This window comes from Pelodiscus sinensis, chromosome 21 (assembly GCF_049634645.1).
Source record: "Pelodiscus sinensis isolate JC-2024 chromosome 21, ASM4963464v1, whole genome shotgun sequence".
Classification (NCBI taxonomy): Eukaryota; Metazoa; Chordata; order Testudines; family Trionychidae; genus Pelodiscus; species Pelodiscus sinensis.
The window spans coordinates 5,600,415-5,617,352 of NC_134731.1; the positions used below are offsets into that span (position 1 = coordinate 5,600,415).

Genomic DNA, 16,938 nt, shown 5'->3' on the forward strand with positions numbered 1-16,938 from the left:
TGTAATTAACGGAGAGTTTCCATTAGCAACGGGAAAGGTTTGGAGAGGGCGGGGCCTCAAGGAAAGGGGTGAGGTCTCGGAGAAGACCCTGTCTTGGCCTGACATTTAAAAAGTGAACTTGTGTGTTAAAAAGTTGGAAGGTTCGATCCATGATGTGAAACACGCCTGCTAGCTCCTGAACACTTGAGTGCGAGATAGGCACAGAGTACCGTGCGAGAGGGCATGCTATACAGACCAAACACAATGTGACAGATGGTCCTTATAATGGGAATAATGAAATCTGGGGCTAAGCTAAAGAGTTGGAGCTGAGTGAATAATGTGTTTTAATATAGTCAGGAGATTATCCACACTGTAAGACCATAAGAGCCCCTAAGCATGAATGGAAGGCAGCCCCTTTTTAAACAAAGGCAGCACATTAACTAAATGCAGTTATAATAACAGGTTCCATTAAAAAAATCATTAGCTTATGTGAGATCTGGGGAAACATTGTAAACTTGCTGTTTAACAGAAAGGTGGAGGGAGACCTTTACAGTTCCACACGTAAATGTTCTATTCCGTATTGCACAAAATGGATTAAATATTTAACAGGTACGTTCTGTGCTAATGGGCACTGTCTAGCTGTCCTGCCAAATCCTGTTCACACTAAATGGAAGACAATAGATCTGCCTATACCCTCTTTGTATTCCTTCAGGTTAAAGGATAGGTACAGTGTTTTTTCTGATAACATCAACTTTTGTTTCCCAGGGAAGTTTAAAAATATACTCAGTTTACAGCTGAGATATTTTGTTCCACTTGGAATTCTGATTCTTCTAGAACAGGGGTTTTCAAACTCTGGGTCACAGCTTATAAGGGCAAGCCGCTAGCTGGCTGCGAGTTGCTTTGTTTACCTGCGCCTCCGCAGGTACTGGCAATTGCAGCTCCCATTGGCTGGAGATTGCCGTTCCTGGCCAATGGGAGCTTCAGGAAGTGGTGTGGTCCAGAACATCCTTTCCCGCAGCTCCCATTGGCCTGGAACAGTGATCCACAGCCAACAGGAGCTGCAATCACCTTTACCTGCGGAGGCGCAGGTAAACAAAGCATCTTGCAGCCTGCTAGCGACTTGCCCTTACAAGCTGCTACGCAGAGTTTGAAAACCCCTGTTCAAGAGATCTCCCCTGGAGTAAGAGCAGTGGCTTTGTATACTTGTTGGCATATAAAGATATTGGAGTCTTATATGTCGTTTCTTACATGGGAGGAGGATCTCGAAGTGCTTCCCAAACATTAGTTAACCCTTCACTCTTGGGTCACTGCCCCATGTAGTGGCACATAGACCACTTACAGCAAGAGCTAAGCTCCAGGGAGCTCTACCATTAAGCTAAGCACTAGCTAGCTTTATAGCTCAAGCTGTAGAGGCTCCTCCACTGAGATCCCAAGTTCACATCTGCCCAGTGGCACTTACATATGCTTAGGAAAACATCTGCAAAGCTCCTTCATTACCCACCTTCACATGCCTCCTCAAAACTCTTGTGCCATGCTGCCTAAAAAGAGCTTGACTACAGTTGGGCTGTTTGGGAACTGCCTACCCTATGGACCAATGTTGTTTATTTATCCTCCCCCTTCTGTCTGTATCCATCTGTTATCAGTGTTTTAGAGTACAATGGTCTCTTGGGAAAGAGACCATCTTTCGATTCTGTGTTCATGCAGCACCTAGCACGAAGGGGCCTTGCTCTAGGACAAGGCCTCCTGGGGTACAGTAATATAAATAGCAAATCATAATGAAGCTCAACCCTCACTATGCATATTATGTCCATTTTACAGATGGGACAACTGAGGTACAAAGCGGTGGACTGATTTGTCTAAGGCCTCACAGTGAGGTGGAAAGCTGGGATTAGAACCCAGTCTTTTCAGAGGGATAAGGCAGAATGCCACATTTATTGGTAGCACATATATCCATCAACACTGTTTCATATGCATATGATATATGACATACACACACACACACACAAGCACACTCCCTCTTCTTGTTGTTACCAAGAGTTGCTCCCCCTACCTGCACTGGCCAGGTAAGTTGGATGGGGGAGGGGTGGAGCCACATTTCTGCAGATCTGGTTCAGTGCTCCGATGGTGACAAGACAAAGGGGTCCTCCTGCAAGATACCTTTGATTTATAGTAGCTCCTCTTTCATGAAAATCTATCCTCTTATGCATATGCAAATCTGTGTTAACATATGCATATGCAGTCTGCGGCACCTTCTTCTGGGCATTGTCTTAATGCTGCCACATTCATCTTCAAAGAAGGTGCTTCCAAAAGCCGGCACTTGCTGCTGACTCCCAAGGCATCCATCCATATGTCCAATCTTCTTTCCGTGAGTCCACTTAACAGGTCTTATTGTCCTTGGATATCTGACTTTCATCCCCACTTCCGAGGTGCTTGCCTTTCACGCCTTATCCATTCGCACCTCATTCATTCAATTAAGTAAAGAGGGAGAGATCTATTCTGGTCCAAAGACGTTCTCTTTACCTTACTTATTTTTAGGGACTATTCTGTCAAGACTTAATACGAAGTTTCTATGTTCTATATGAAAAGATACAATGTTTCTATGTAAAAAGACTTACCACCACGTTTCTATGTTCTATATGAAACAGTACAACGTTTCTACATAAAAGAACTTGATACAGAGTTCAAAACTTCAATGGGAAAATGATGAATCCAGAGATTTATGATTAATACAGAGCTGTGTCTACAAAGAGGACTACTCCAGCCCTCTCTCAACCAGCAACTTGGGGACAGGTGAGAAGCGTCTCTCCTTGGCCACTGCAGCTCCAGCAGGCACAGCCAGGGGTAGAGATCAGGTTTCTCCAGATTCGTCTGCACCCTGTGCTCCCCAGTCAGAGTGAGGAATGCAGCAAACTGGGCACTTTCCCTTTACTCCCTAACCAAGGGGAACATCCAGCAATGTTCCCCTTTGAATCGGGAGGTGGGGGTGAGGAGGCTCAGGGCTGGGACAGTCCTGGATCGGGGGGCATTCCCCCAGCCAGCCCCTTTTACCTGCCTGGTGGATCTGTCTCTTTTCTGTGTGGTTCTGTGACAGGGGTGGGTAATAATTTTTGGCCAGGAGCCCCTTAAAAAATTTCTGAAGTGGACCTGGGCCACCCTGGAAGGGGCGGGGCCTAATCCGGAAGAGGCGAGGCCTAATCCAGAAGGGGCTGGGCCAGAATGCTTCTGGGCTTCCCCAACCCCAGACCATAATTGGTCTGGGGGCGAGGGAGCTGTGTGAAGCTTCCCTCGCCCTGGTCCCACCCTGTGCGAGCATACAGCACTTTGAAGTGCCGTACGCTCCTCGCAGGGTTGGGGGAGGGAGGAGGGAAACTTTGCACAGCTCCCCCACCCCCAGGCCAATCAGGACTTGGGGGCGGGGAAGCATATGACGTCTCCTCCTGCCCTGTGAGCAGCGCATGATGCTTCAAAGTGCTGTGTGCTGTGTGCTGCTCACAGGGTGGGAGGAAGCTTTGTGTGCTCCCTCACCCCCAGGCTCTAATTGGCCTGGGGGCGGGGGAGCAACAGGGCCTCCATGGGCCAGATCAACCCATTTGGTGGGCCAGATCCAGCCCACAGAGGCCCTTTTTCCACCCCTATTCTACAAGAACCAGTCCCATTCCAGGCATATCCCATTTTCCTGGTACAACCAAATTCTGACCTTACTGTAAGTTATGAGAAGAGGAAGCTCTATACCAAATGTGATGGTCATGGCTCTTACTGTTTAGAAGGAGTTCTTGAACAGACAAACAGACACACAGACTGACAAACTCTCTCAAACATATAGAAGAATAGTAGTAATAATAATGAGGAAACATCCACAAGCTCAGAGTAGGGGGAATGATTTGAAGGGCTTCTTCTCCTCTAACAAGACCTTTGCTGTGGCTTCCTTTACATGGTAAAAGATATGCATAAAGTTATAGGATTATAGACCCATGAAACATACTGAACCAAACCATGTGCTGCATATCCCCAGGGATGCTGAAAGGGGCCATTCACAGGGGAGAGAAGGAACGAGCTATACCTGTTTGTTTGGCAAATCATGGACGCAATGAATCAGCCGCTGTGCAGAGTGGGCCTAGTAGGCAGGCCTCTTTCTCTTCACAATGATACCCAAAGCCGCCACTGTCTAGTGACAAAGTGGGACTTTCACCGCAGCTGTCTAGCTGTCAGAGCAGCCCTGCACAAGGAGAACAACATCTCAAAACACAGTAGCTTGAGGGACAGCCCCTAAGAGGCTGAAGGGGAAAAAAAAGAGCTAAAGAGGGCAATCAGGACTTGAAGGTTCCCAGTGTAATGCAGGATTAGTGAGGAAAAAATGGACTGCCCTTTAAAATCATGAAGACACACAATTTAAGACTCATGAATACCAGGACTGCAATTACATAGGGTCAGGGTTTTTTTTTCAGTACCACAGAGAGAAATTAAGTCATTAACATGATGAGTGTGTGGCTGCCATGTGCTCCCCTTTTGTTGCTGGATGCTCAGACAGACCTATTAAGTGTTCAGGGTAACCCCAGGGGAATTGGTCATGATGTTGCATAATGGCAATAAAAAGGGAGGGGGAAATGGGCTTTGTGGTTGATGACATGGTGTGTCTGATAGAAAGCTGCATATTAAGAGCAACAATGTTGCTGAGAATGAGGATTTAAACAAAAAGTATTTTACTGAGGAAAAAAACCAAGTCCAGAATATTATTGTCAGTCTCTAACAATGCCGTCTGTCCAGTGTGTGACATGCTACTTAGACCTTCCTTTTCAAATGCTGCAGGGATGACTTGTGATTAAGGCCCTGGACTGGGACTCAGGAAATCTTAGTTCAGTTCCCTGCTCTGCCAGATTTTTTCTCTGTGACCTTGGGGTAATTGCTTAATCTGTGCCTCAATTTCCCATCTGTAAATTGCAGGTAACAACTACCTACTTCACAAGGGTGATGAGGATGCAATACTTAATGGCCTTCTGGGGCTCACACATTATGGTGTATTTTTATATTAGATTAATAGATCCCATATTAGTTGTCTTCTTAATTAAGATACGCTTAGCAGTTCCTTCAAAGCAAAGGCAAGGGAGGGAGGAGTTGGAAACAGTGTTCCCTGTAAGCTGAGTGCTTGTGCACCCACTCAGGATGATTCTAGTGCCACCCAGCTGATTAGCAGAGCACCCACAGCTAGATTTGTGTTTCTCCTGGTGGTGCACATTTGCACGTGCCTTGGTGCACATAAAAAAATTTATTTCGCACATAGATGGAACAGTTTAGAGGGAACATTGGTTGGAAAAGATCCTTTTATCACAATGTGTAATTGGGGTGGGGCAGGGTGAGGCATCCACAGAATTCTGAGCACCCATTCAGGTCTCTTGGAAAAAAGTTGCAATGTCCGTCAGATGTCTGTCACATTTCCCATTGTGATTTTGAAATTCTTCTTGCAGTTGTGGAATGAAGGGGTGCCAGGGTTCTGGCTTGTCATTTTTGCTGCCAAAAAGGTCTCTGTGTGGAGAGGATATCCGACTTAATAGGCTGCAGATATGCTCAATCAAAATGTCCAGTGCAGGGAATTCTTGGCCGAACCATTTCTAGGTTAGATAAGTCACAGGGATATCTCACGGAGAATTGCTGATTTTTTTTTTATCTCCAAGTGGTGTCATTTAGAAAGGATCATGTACTAATGTCAGAAGGTCAACCTAATTATAAGCAATGAACAGAGCATTACAAGATTTTTATCAAAAACTTGGCACCGTTTAGACTGTTCTAAGCACAGTGAAGGAATGCCCCCATTGATAGAGTATGTGTCAGGCAGTTTTGAAGCATTTTGCTGGGAGTTCTATTTAGAACTCCATGTGCCTGTCTATTTGTTGGGTCTGATAAGGAAGGAACAATCAGTTTCACACATACAGAACGGGAAGTGACTGTATAGGAAGGAGTACTACAGAAAGGGATCTAGGCCCTGGTCTATACTAGGGCTTTATTTAGAAATAACTGCCCTCAGTTTGAATTAATAACTGAAGTGTCCACACTACAACGCCTGTTATTTTTAAATAATGGGCCACATATTTTGAAATCTGTACTCCTGCTTTCCTTGAGGAATAAATTTAAAAATAATTATATTGAAATAGCATTAGTGTGGATGCTCTAGTGCTGCTATTTTGAAATAACTACTGCCCAGAGTCATTTGAACTAATTACTCCCCGTGCTTCCTGGGGCTGTAAGTCGAGATAGCGTGTCCACATTAACGGAGCTTGCCTTGGAATGATTTCAAGGCTTCGCGTAGTGTGGACGCACTATTTAGATTTTGTTATTTCAGGAGTTATTAAATTGATTTTAGTTATTTTGAAATAGTTTCCTAGTGTAGACATATGCAGGGAGTCATAGTGGACCACAGGCTAAATATGCGTCAACAGTGTGACACTGTTGCAAAAAAAGCAAACATGATTCTGGGATGCATTAACAGCAGTGTTGTGAGCAAGACACAGTAGTAATTCTTCTGCTCCACTCTGTGCTGATTAGTCCTCAGTTGGAGTACTGTGTCCAGTTCTGGGCACCACGTTTCAAGAAAGATGTGGAGAAATTGGAGAAGATCCAGAGAAGACCAACAAAAATGATTAAATGTCTAGAAAACATGAGCTATGAGGGAAGACTAAAAGACTTGGTTTTGTTTATTTTGGAAAAGAGAAGACTTAGAGGAGACGTGATAGCAGCTTTCAAGTACCTAAAAGGGTGTTACAAGGAGAAGGTAGAAAAATTGTTCTCCTTGACCTCTGATGATAGGACAAGAGGCAATGAGCTTAAATTGGAGCAAAGGAGGTTTAGGTTTGACATTAGGAAAAACTTCCTAATTGTCAGGATGGTTAAACACTGGAATAAACTGCCTAGAGGGGTTGTAGAATCTCTGTCACCCGAGATATTTAAGAGTAGGTTAGATAGACATCTATCAGGGATGGTCTAGGATGGTGCTTGGTCCTGCCATGAATGCAGGGGACTGGACTTCATGACCTTTGAGGTCCCTTCCAGTTTTAATATTCTATTAATTGTCTATGAATTCTATGGATTGTCCATAAGATGGGGAGGCAGGGTCCAAGGAACTCAGATACAATGGTGACAAGGGAGGTATAATTGTTGAATGTGAATGCTGCTGCAGTTTACACTGGTGTAAATCTACAAGTGACCGCGCAGACTTCCGTGGACGCTCATCAGATGTACACCATGGCTATGTCTATACTGCCTGCTCTTGCGCAAAAGAAAAAAAATGCAAATGAGGCAAAGTGTGGAATATCGCTGAACCTCATTTACATAATTAATGAGGCTCCATTTTTGCACAAGAGGCTTTTGCACAAAAACCCTCTCTTGCGCAAGAGCTGTTCTTCCTCTTTTTTTCAGGAAAGAACGGCTCTTGCGCAAGAGGGGGGTTTTGCACAAAAAGGATATTCCACGCTTCGCCTCATTTGCATATTTTTTGCGCAAGAGTGGGCAGTCTATGCAAGTAGAATTTGCCCCACTTCTAGTGAGGCAAGTCTGTCTTGCTAGTTTTCTAGAAAGACTTCTTTACCTGTTTTTTGTTTCAGCTACCCCAGACTAACACGGCTACATTTCTATCACTTCTTTACCAGTGTCTTGCTGCCAGATACACTTTAAGTTCTTCCCACTGAGGGGTGGTAAGTGTAGCAGCAAGTGGCCCAATTTAAGCCACTCAGGCAAAATAATAGGCCCTAAAAAGGGGATTTTTGGCATAAGTGGACTTTTGGCTCCAGTGTTTTGCCAGCCCTGCTCCATGTGCCTGTCTATGGCTGGACCACACTGTTCTAAAACTGTTCATTGCTTTTCAGAGTCTAGAGAGGGCAGAGGGAAATAACATGTACGTTGTAGAAGACCTGAAAGTTCTCTGATTTGCCCCAGTGACCGATCAGGCCTTCGTGTCCCCAGAATACTGGCAGCACAAAGATATATGAGGGCACTTTTTTGCCTCCCTTTGTTCGTGCATCAACTGCAGTACCTGAAAATGGAGCCCAAGGATTTTACATAGGCCAAAACTTCAGAGCTTTTTTAGGAGCAGTGTTTCTTTTCTATTTTCCTGTTAGCAGGTATATGATTAAGTCACAGCTCTGAGGTGGTGCTATGGGAATTGGACGCTTAGATAAATGATGGATTCTTTCGCTCATTTGAGAAGGAAATCAGAAAAGGGATGAGACCGGCTATGTAGGGATTGCTTCAAAGCCTGACAAGTCCCCAGAACCGTTCATTACTGTAGGTGTAGAAAAACTAAGATTTGAAGAGACCAGTCCATGCAGTGCTTAAGGTGGACTTCCTTAAGAATGGTACAGTTCTGAAATGATATAGTTAGGGGCTCTCTGGTTGGGCAAGAGCTGCAGGGGAGAGAAGGGAGCAGTCTATCTGGCTCCTCTTTCAAAGAAAACTAGAGAGGAGCTGTGGCTACTGACGTTAATAAAGGCTTTAGGTTCTGGATCCTCTGTACAAATTGTGTCTGTAATCTAAACCGATGAGAGTTAGAAGGGTTAAAAAAACCCCACAGAAGACCCTGTTAAATCTCTCTGCAGCTGGTCCCTGACTTATGAACGAGTTATGTACCAAACACTTGGTCGTGACTCAATTTGTTTGTAAGTCGGACCCCATTCATTTAAATGCGGCCTCGCTGTTAGGGTTGCCAAGTGTCCGGTATTGTACCGGACAGTCCGGTATTTGCGCACTCTGTCTGGTACAAAAATTAGAAAATACCGGACATGTGCAATGGCCAGTATTTTCTGATTTTTCCGGCTGCGCACTGGACGGAAGCTTGGCGTGGGCGGGGGGAGTGACTGGGAGTTCCAGCTGGGAGACGGGGCAGCGGTTGCTGCCGGGAGCCCTCAGTCGGTTGAGTGTGAGTAGGAGGGGAAGCCTTCTCTTCACTCGTGCGTTGCTGGGAGCCTGTGCAGGACAGGCAGCAAGTGCCCAGGTCAGTCCCGCTCCCCGCCGGCCAATTTGCTCACCCCTCCCCTTCCCTGCCAGCTGGTTCTCCCCCACATCCCCTTCTGATCTTCCCCAGCCAGGCCCCCTGCAACCTCCCCCCCAGCTCTGCTTCCCGGTGGCCCATTCGTCTTTCTGATCTACCCTGGCCAGCACTGCTGCACCCCCCCGTCAGCTCTGCTTTCCACCCCCCCTTCCTCCCGGCCACCCTTGTGGCCCCTGATCCGCCCCAGCTGTGCTTCCCTCCTCCCCCTTACTCCTGGCCAGCCCCGACCCCTCCCGGCTGGTCTCTTCCTCCCCCGATATTCCACAGCCAGCCCCATTCCTTCCGACCCCCCCGACCAGCCCTGCTTCCCATTGGCCCCATTGCCCCCCCCTTAGCTTTTTCCAGGCCGCCCCCCTTCCTGGCCAGTCTTCCCCCTCTCCCCCCATGAAGCATGTCCTTTTTTTTTTTTTTTTAATGACTATCTGGTAACCTCTTGCAGTGATCCAGATTCTTGAAGTCATTTTGAGTCCCCCCCCCCCCTTTTTTTTTTCCTTCAACAAAATTTTTTCCCAGTGTTTTTTTTTGGGGGGGGGGGGGAGGCGTGTTCAGTATTTTTGTTTCAGCCATCTGGCAACGCTACTCGCTGTTCGTAAGTGCGGATTGCGTTCGTAACTCGGGGACCAGCTTGTAATGCGCTTAATGGGAGTTGGTCGTAACTATGAATGGTCGTAAATTGATGCGTTCGTAACTCTGGGACCGGCTGTATATATATTTTAGAGTCTGTGGGTCTGTCTGCGGGTCTGTCTGTGAGTCCGTTTGTTCAAGAACTCCCATGACATGTTAAGAGCTGGGGCCACCAAATTTGGTAGGCAGCTTCCTCGTCTCCTAACGTAAAGCAAGGCCAGGGTTGGGTTGTGCCAGGAGAACCGGAAGTCCCAGGACAGGGACTGTTTTCCATAACATGCAAAGGGAAGGGCTGCTGTTTGGAGGGATGTGATAAGAGAGTGGCCACTGGGGGCAGCCACAGAGCCATTGGAGTGGGGTGAGCTGGGCTGGGGCTCTGCCATCTTGCCTGCCAGCACAGCAGGCAGTATTCTCTCTGCCCCAAGCCCTTTCCTGCTCCCAGCCCTTGGTGGCAGTGCACGGGGCGGGGAACCAGGCCCCAGGTGGCTGGAGGAGTTGGCTGGGGGATGGAATCAGGCCCTGAGCAGGATGGAGAGGGTGGTCTGGGGGGAAAAAGGAACAAGCCCCTAGGAATGGCCTTGAGGGAGAACAGGCCCCTGGGGAATGGCCAGGGGGCAGGGGAAGAACAGGCCCTGGGGAATGGTCTCAGGGGGAGAACAGGCCCTGGGGGGTGACCTGGGAGGGCAGGGAACAGGCCCCGAGGTATGTCCGGGGGAAACAGCCCCCAAGGAATGGCCTGGGTTGGGGGGGAGAACAGACCCCAAGGAATAGCCTGGGGAGGAAAGAACAGGCCCTGGGGATGGCCATGGGGTGGGGGGAAGAACAGGCCCTGGGTGGGCTGGAGGGATGACATGGGGGTGAGGAGATCAGGCCCTAGGCAGGTTGTAGGGTGGTTTGGTGGGGAGGAGAACAAGCCCCTGGCCCCCAGCCACCTGCACACCCCCACATGCCCTGGGCCTGCCCTGAAGGACCTGGGCAAGGTGGGTAAGTCTGGTGGTGTATCTCAATGCACAGCATCTATAAATGAAGGATAATTCTGTGCCTTTTCCTGCCAGACAGCCTCCAATACTCCGTGTACCTTTATATACCAGACACACGTTTCTAATCAACCCTGCCTGATCTTTTGAGAGGAGACGGGGAAGGAAATGTCTGAAGGACAGGATCTTTGGTAAGATTTTCAAATCTGGACTGTTCTAAGGTTTATGCTGCTGCGGGCTGTCAGAACACTGCTTTGGAGCTGGGCCTTAGATATCTGTATGTATAATGGTACAGAGCTCCAGAATGTTTAAAGGCAGGCCCATACATGGGGGGGATGCAGGGTGTGAAAGCACCCCCTAGGGTCTCCTAAGTAAGGATGCTCTAGCCGGCCAGGGGAAGGCAAGAGCAGCACGCTGCCCGAGCCTTCCTCCCCCATGCTCTGACCAGCCAGGGGAAGGCGGGGGTTGGGGGGTGTATTCACACCCTTGTGGTCCATAGTTACAAAAAAAGCACACCCCCAGAAATTCCGCTCCTCTCCCTCCCTCCCTCCCAGAGCTAGTCCTCAGCTTTTCAAGCTATGGGAGGGAGGGGGAAGAGCAGGGATGGAGCACTAATTCATGGCGCTCCAAAAGTGCTGGGAGGGAGGGGGCCAAGTAGGACGTTTGGGGCTCTGGTGCCCCAGTGCGCGAGAGGCATGTGCAGCAGGGGGGCAGATAGGGTGTCCATGGACCACAGGTGGAACCTCAGTGGGCCACCGGCTGCAGGTTGCCCACCGCTGATCATGAGGCCCCCTGAGATGAAAGGGGGCTTCATGACCCCATCTGCAAAAGGAGACAATAATATTAACTTCATCACGGGTCGTGGGGGCGAATCGGTCTGTCTGTAAAGCACTTTAAATTCCTCCTTTGAAAGTGCTCTAGAACTGCAAAGTGTTATAAGATAAAATCAATGACAAATTAGATTATAGGAGGCATCTTCTTCCAACTGTGATGTTCCAGCAAAAATTGTACAAATAATACTGTCTGGAGAAACATCCCCCAGGTAGGGATACAGATCTTTTTGAGTACTGTTGCTGACTCACAGCTAGTGACACAAATGTTGGGCATTAACATAATGGACATCAGAAAAAGGAAAACTATTGATTATCTGAAATGAGGTGGGGTTATGTACAGCACCATCTTATGTTACATTTTTCTGCAGCCAAATTAAAATTTAGGGATCTCTCTCCTTGTCAGCTCCCATATATGGAGATTCCAGGCTCAGGGTGATTATCTGTCTCCGCTCGTTCAGTGTAATTAATAGATGTGGTTTTCTCCCCAGCTATTAAAGGGTCCTTCGTTCATCATGTACCAGACCGTCTTTTCCAGAGCATGGAAAGAGAAGTTCCCCAAGGAATTCAGATTTCTGGTCTAGGAAGGTTAATGATTAAATAAGTTTCCTGTATTCAACTATTTCTCTATTCATCAGAAAGCAAAATACATTTGTTTCATATGTCCAGCACAATTTGGCGAGGGTAGGTGGTAGAGCAGAGGTGGGCAATAATTTTTGTTGGGAGGGGCCACTCGAAGAATTTGGTAAGTTGTCACGGGCTGCGGTCTTCCATGATATTAATGGAGGAGGTATGGGATTTGTGATAGAGTTTGGGTGCAGAAGGCAGGTTGGGGTAAGGGATTGGGGTGCAGGAGGGGGTGTAGAGTCTGGGAGGGAGTTTGGGTGAAGGAGGAGGTCATGACCTGGTGCAGGAGACTAGGGTGCAGACTCCAGGAGGGTGTATGGGTGCAATAGAGCAGTGTTTCTCAACCAGTAGTACGAATACCCTCAGGGGTGCTTGAGAGTAGTCTGGGGGATACATCAACACAACTGAAAACTGGAGAAAAATGAATTTTTGTTTTAAGTTTTACAGCGCTTTAATAATTTTTGTATTTTTTACACCCAAAAATTTCATCGCCCACCCGGCTACAATGAAGTTGTTTAAACAAATGTGTTGCAATGGTAGAAAAAAATGCTGTGTGCCTGAAAACTGTAGGTACTGGAGGTACTGATAATTTTTTTTAAAGGGGGTTGTGACGGCGCGTTGGGGTTTCCCCGTCTCCTGCACCCCCGTAGTGGCATGAACAGACTCCACCAGCCAATAGAATAGAGGGAGTTTATTGCTTCTCCAGGATACAGCACAGCACAGATGTAATCTGGTCACAGGGCAGGCCTAGGATGCCTCCGCCCCCCCTTGAGATGGGGGAGCCTGGGCCTCTAAATCCCAGCCTGTTGCCTAGGCTACTTCCTCCATGATACCAGACAGAAACCTAACCAACTCACTTCCAGCCCTGCCCCCAGCCAGGGCTCCACTCCCCTTCTTCCCATTGTTCCGCTCCCTGGGAGATAACTACTCAGACAGGTTCGAAGCCCCCTTGCATAATGATTCATCCCCTGCCCTGCTGGACCGTGCTGCAGCCAACAGCCAGTGGAGGTCACTCACAACCCAAGCCTAACAACCAGCAAGGTACCCACACTACGTCACAGGGGTACTTTATAAAAAAAGGTTGAGAAACACTGCAGTAGAGTCTGACCTGGAGATGGGGTGCAGAGTCTGGGAGGGGGTTGTCAGCTGGGGCAGAAATGCATGAGGAGATGCAGGGATCTGAGTTGTGACCAGGGTTAAGGGATTGGATTGCAAGGCCTGGGAGGGGGTTGTGACCAGGAGGAGGTGCAGGGTCTGGGAGGGGTGGTGACCTGGGGCAGGAGTGCAGGGGATTGGGGTGCAGGAGAGGGGCAGAAGGTTGTGGGAGGGAGGGGCTGGTGTGCCCAGCAAGTTCCTCAGCCAGGGTTCTTGCCTTCTATACTCCTGCACCAGCTGCAGAAGCCATATACAGCTGTGAATACTGTGAGCCCGGAGGGGGACGATATTTCATGCACTGCCTGTCCTACAGACAGGTAGCTCCTATTAGCTGGAAAATAGGCAATGGGAGCTGCAAGATTGTGCTGGGGGCAGCAGCAGTGTGCAAAGCCTCTCTCCTGCCTCCCACCAGGCTTGCAGCATTCAGAGAGCTGCTCTGAGCCGCATGTGGGCAGAGAGCCTGGCTGAGGCTTCTGCGAGCCAGATCCAGTGGCTTGCCAGGCTGAATCCAGCCTGCAGGCCGTATTTTGCTCGCCCCTGTGGTAGAGTAACATTGAGCAAATGTGCAGTGGTATCTAAACCTCATCCTCCCTAAGCCAAGAGGAATGTATAGGTTTTATAGCAAACCTGAAAGCCAAAGTGCAACCTTACTTAGCACATTTAGTAGCATAGCAGTTATAAGGGTGGGGATGCATCTTTTTAGTGGTTGGAGGAGAGAATTGCAGCCAGGATTCCTGGATTCCTCCCTTCCCCCTCAGCTTTGCCAATTTGCTGTCAGTGCAAACGTCTTAATCTGTTTGTTTTCCTCATCTGTAAAACTGAGCAAATCTCTCTCGGGGTTGTGGGGTGTAATTTATTAATGTTTAAGTAGCATGAGATTCTTGGTTGAGAGCCACAATATAATGCAAGCACAAAGTTCAAGGCTGCCAAAGAGTTTGACTAAAATCAAGCATGCCATCCCTACCCTAAAAGGGGGGAAAAATCACATCACCTGGTTCCATAAACTGTTACCGTGTAAAAGTGCCCACGCACAAAGTGTGAGTCATGTGTGATTAAAATAATACCTGTTAGGAAGAAAAACCATGTACATATGAATATCACTTAATAAATTACTATTTGTAAAAATGTGCCAAGAAAATGCAATGATGGGATGTTTGCAGTACTCACTGGGGAATAGTAAAACAGTTAATTTGAATGCTATTAACTCAGTGAGTTACTAGTGGAAACATAACACCAGCACATACAAGGTAATAAATTAGGTATATATTCATAACATTAAGTCACAGCTTTTATATTGTCACATCCCATACTGTATCCTGAGTGAAGAGAACTGTATATCGATTATATTAATTTAGATGTAAAACTGATTGTTTTTCATGCTCTCAGATGAACATTAAAGTCATCTTGGGTGATTTTCATAGAATTTTTCAGGTAAATACAGAGGATTTATGGCTGCTGAGTGTCTGAATATCTTTTTATTGAACATAAGAATATGCAAGCTGCCAGATAGAAGGGTGTGTCACTGATTTGTCAACAGCTGATGAGCAGTTTATGTGCTATTGGCTCATAGATGAGTTTTTGTTTTATACAAATGGTTCATAGCATTGATGAACTGATCATAACAAGTGTGCATTTGGAGGTGTCTAATGATGGTATTGTTTGGCAGTGATACATCTTCAGTGTACTTAGCAAACATTAACTAATCTGTCTTTGCAACTTCCTGTGAACAATGTAGGTAGTATATGTAAATATTATGATACTGAAGTAGAGAGGCAGAATCAGTGGTAACTGTAGGATTAGAACTAGGAATTTCTGTCTCCCAGTTCTGTGCTTACGTGATAAAGAGAAATTTGCTATCATTTATTTATGCCAGTGAGAGGTGAAACATTCTTCATGCACATAAACAGGGTTCCTAAAGACACACTAAATCTAAGAATGCACATACAGTTTCTTCATATCCTTTCTAACAACAGTGGACCACCTAGATGAAAGGAAGTACCATCCAACACCTTGTTTTCAGCATGTTTAATCCTTTGATTACTGTTTAAATATAATAAAAATCTTACTTTCAAGGGAGACTGTAATATTGCATGTATCTTTTATTTGGGGATTTGTGGGGCTTTTTCCTGTAATCTTTAAGTATACCTACTTTGCCACCTGCTGGGCATTTGGGGATTTGCACACCAGACTATCAAAACCAAAAAACAAACATTCAGCAGAGGTTCTTCAATCAAAATGAAAATGTCACAAATGTGTATTAAATTGTATTAAGTGAAAGGAAGCTTTTGATTTTGTTCAGATAGTCTTTATCATATCACATATTTAATGTCACTTTACAATATAATTAAGTTTGAAACTGGATAGTAATATTTCCAATTATGTTGTAACTTGTGACAATTTATTGCTCATAGGGAAAGATGTTCCTATTAATGGGTACTTTGCCGGTAATTTAAACAACCCCTGAACCTTTTTATTTAGTCGAAAAGTGCTTTGGATCATGATTTAAGCTGTTCCAGTCAGGATTTGCCACAAATATTGCAACCTTTGGGCTTGTGGATGAGAACCAGAAAATGAAACCAATTACGAAGCGCATATAAACTAAAGCAGGCTGCTATAGTCACAATTCTTCAAACCAAGTAACATGCAAAACCCAGTGTCAGCAGTGACAAGTGACATTACTTGGGTTTCATAGAACCATAGAGCTGGAAGAAACCTCAGGAGGTCATCAAGTCCAGCCCCGTGCTCTAGGCAGGACCAATCCCAACTAAATCAATCCAGCCAGGGCTTTGTCAAGCCAAGACTTAAAAACCTCTAGGGATGGAGATTCCATCCCTGCCCTAGGGAACCCATTCCAGTGCTTCACCAGCCTCCTAGTAAACGAGTTTTTCCTAATATCCAACCTGGACCTCTCCCACTGTAACTTGAGACCATTGCTCCTTGTTCTGCCATTTGTCGCTACTGTGAACAGCCTCTCTCCATCCTCTTTGGAACCTCCCTTCAGGAAGTTGGAAGGCTGCTATCAAATCCCCCTTCACTCTTCTCTTCTGCAGACTAAATAAACCCAAATCCCTCAGCCTCTCCTTATAGATCATGAGCTCCAGCCCCCCAGTTGGTGATTGAGAGAAGGGTTTCAACAAAAGGGGGGGAACCTCATTCACCCCGAATTTGCACCTGACTGGACCTGTGACAAGTGGAGATAAAGCATTATCACCGGGGCCTGATGAAATGCATCCTAGAATACTCAAGGAGCTGATAGGGGAGGTATCTGAGCCTCTAGCTATCATCTTTGGAAAATCATGGGAGACAGGAGAGATTCCAGAAGACTGGAAAAGGGCAAATATAGTGCCCATCTATAAAAAGGGAAATAAGAACAACCCAGGAAACTACAGACCAGTTAGTTTAACTTCTGTGCCAGGGAAGATAATGGAGTAAGTAATTAAGAAAATCATCTGCAAACACTTGGAAGGTGGTAAAGTGATAGGGAACAGCCAGCATGGATTTATAAAGAACAAATCATGTCAAACCAATCTGATAGCTTTCTTTGATAGGATGACGAGTCTTGTGGATAAGGGAGAAGCGGTGGATGAGGTATACCTAGACTTTAGTAAGGCATTTGATACGGTCTCGCATGATATTCTTTTCAATAAACTAGGCAAATGAAACTTAGATGGGGCTACTATAAGGTGGGTGCATAACTGGCTGGATAACGGTA

The 16,938-nt window shown here is 46.5% G+C and overlaps 1 long non-coding RNA gene across 1 annotated transcript; it reads left to right on the top strand.

The window, feature by feature from the left end:
* Positions 1-1,159: 1,159 nt before the first annotated feature.
* LOC112543969 (uncharacterized) lies at positions 1,160-16,086 on the top strand. The gene is made up of 3 exons (XR_003087263.2): positions 1,160-2,769; positions 10,693-10,805; positions 11,936-16,086. It is a non-coding gene; the product is annotated as an uncharacterized LOC112543969 (long non-coding RNA).
* The last annotated feature ends 852 nt before the right edge of the window (positions 16,087-16,938 follow it).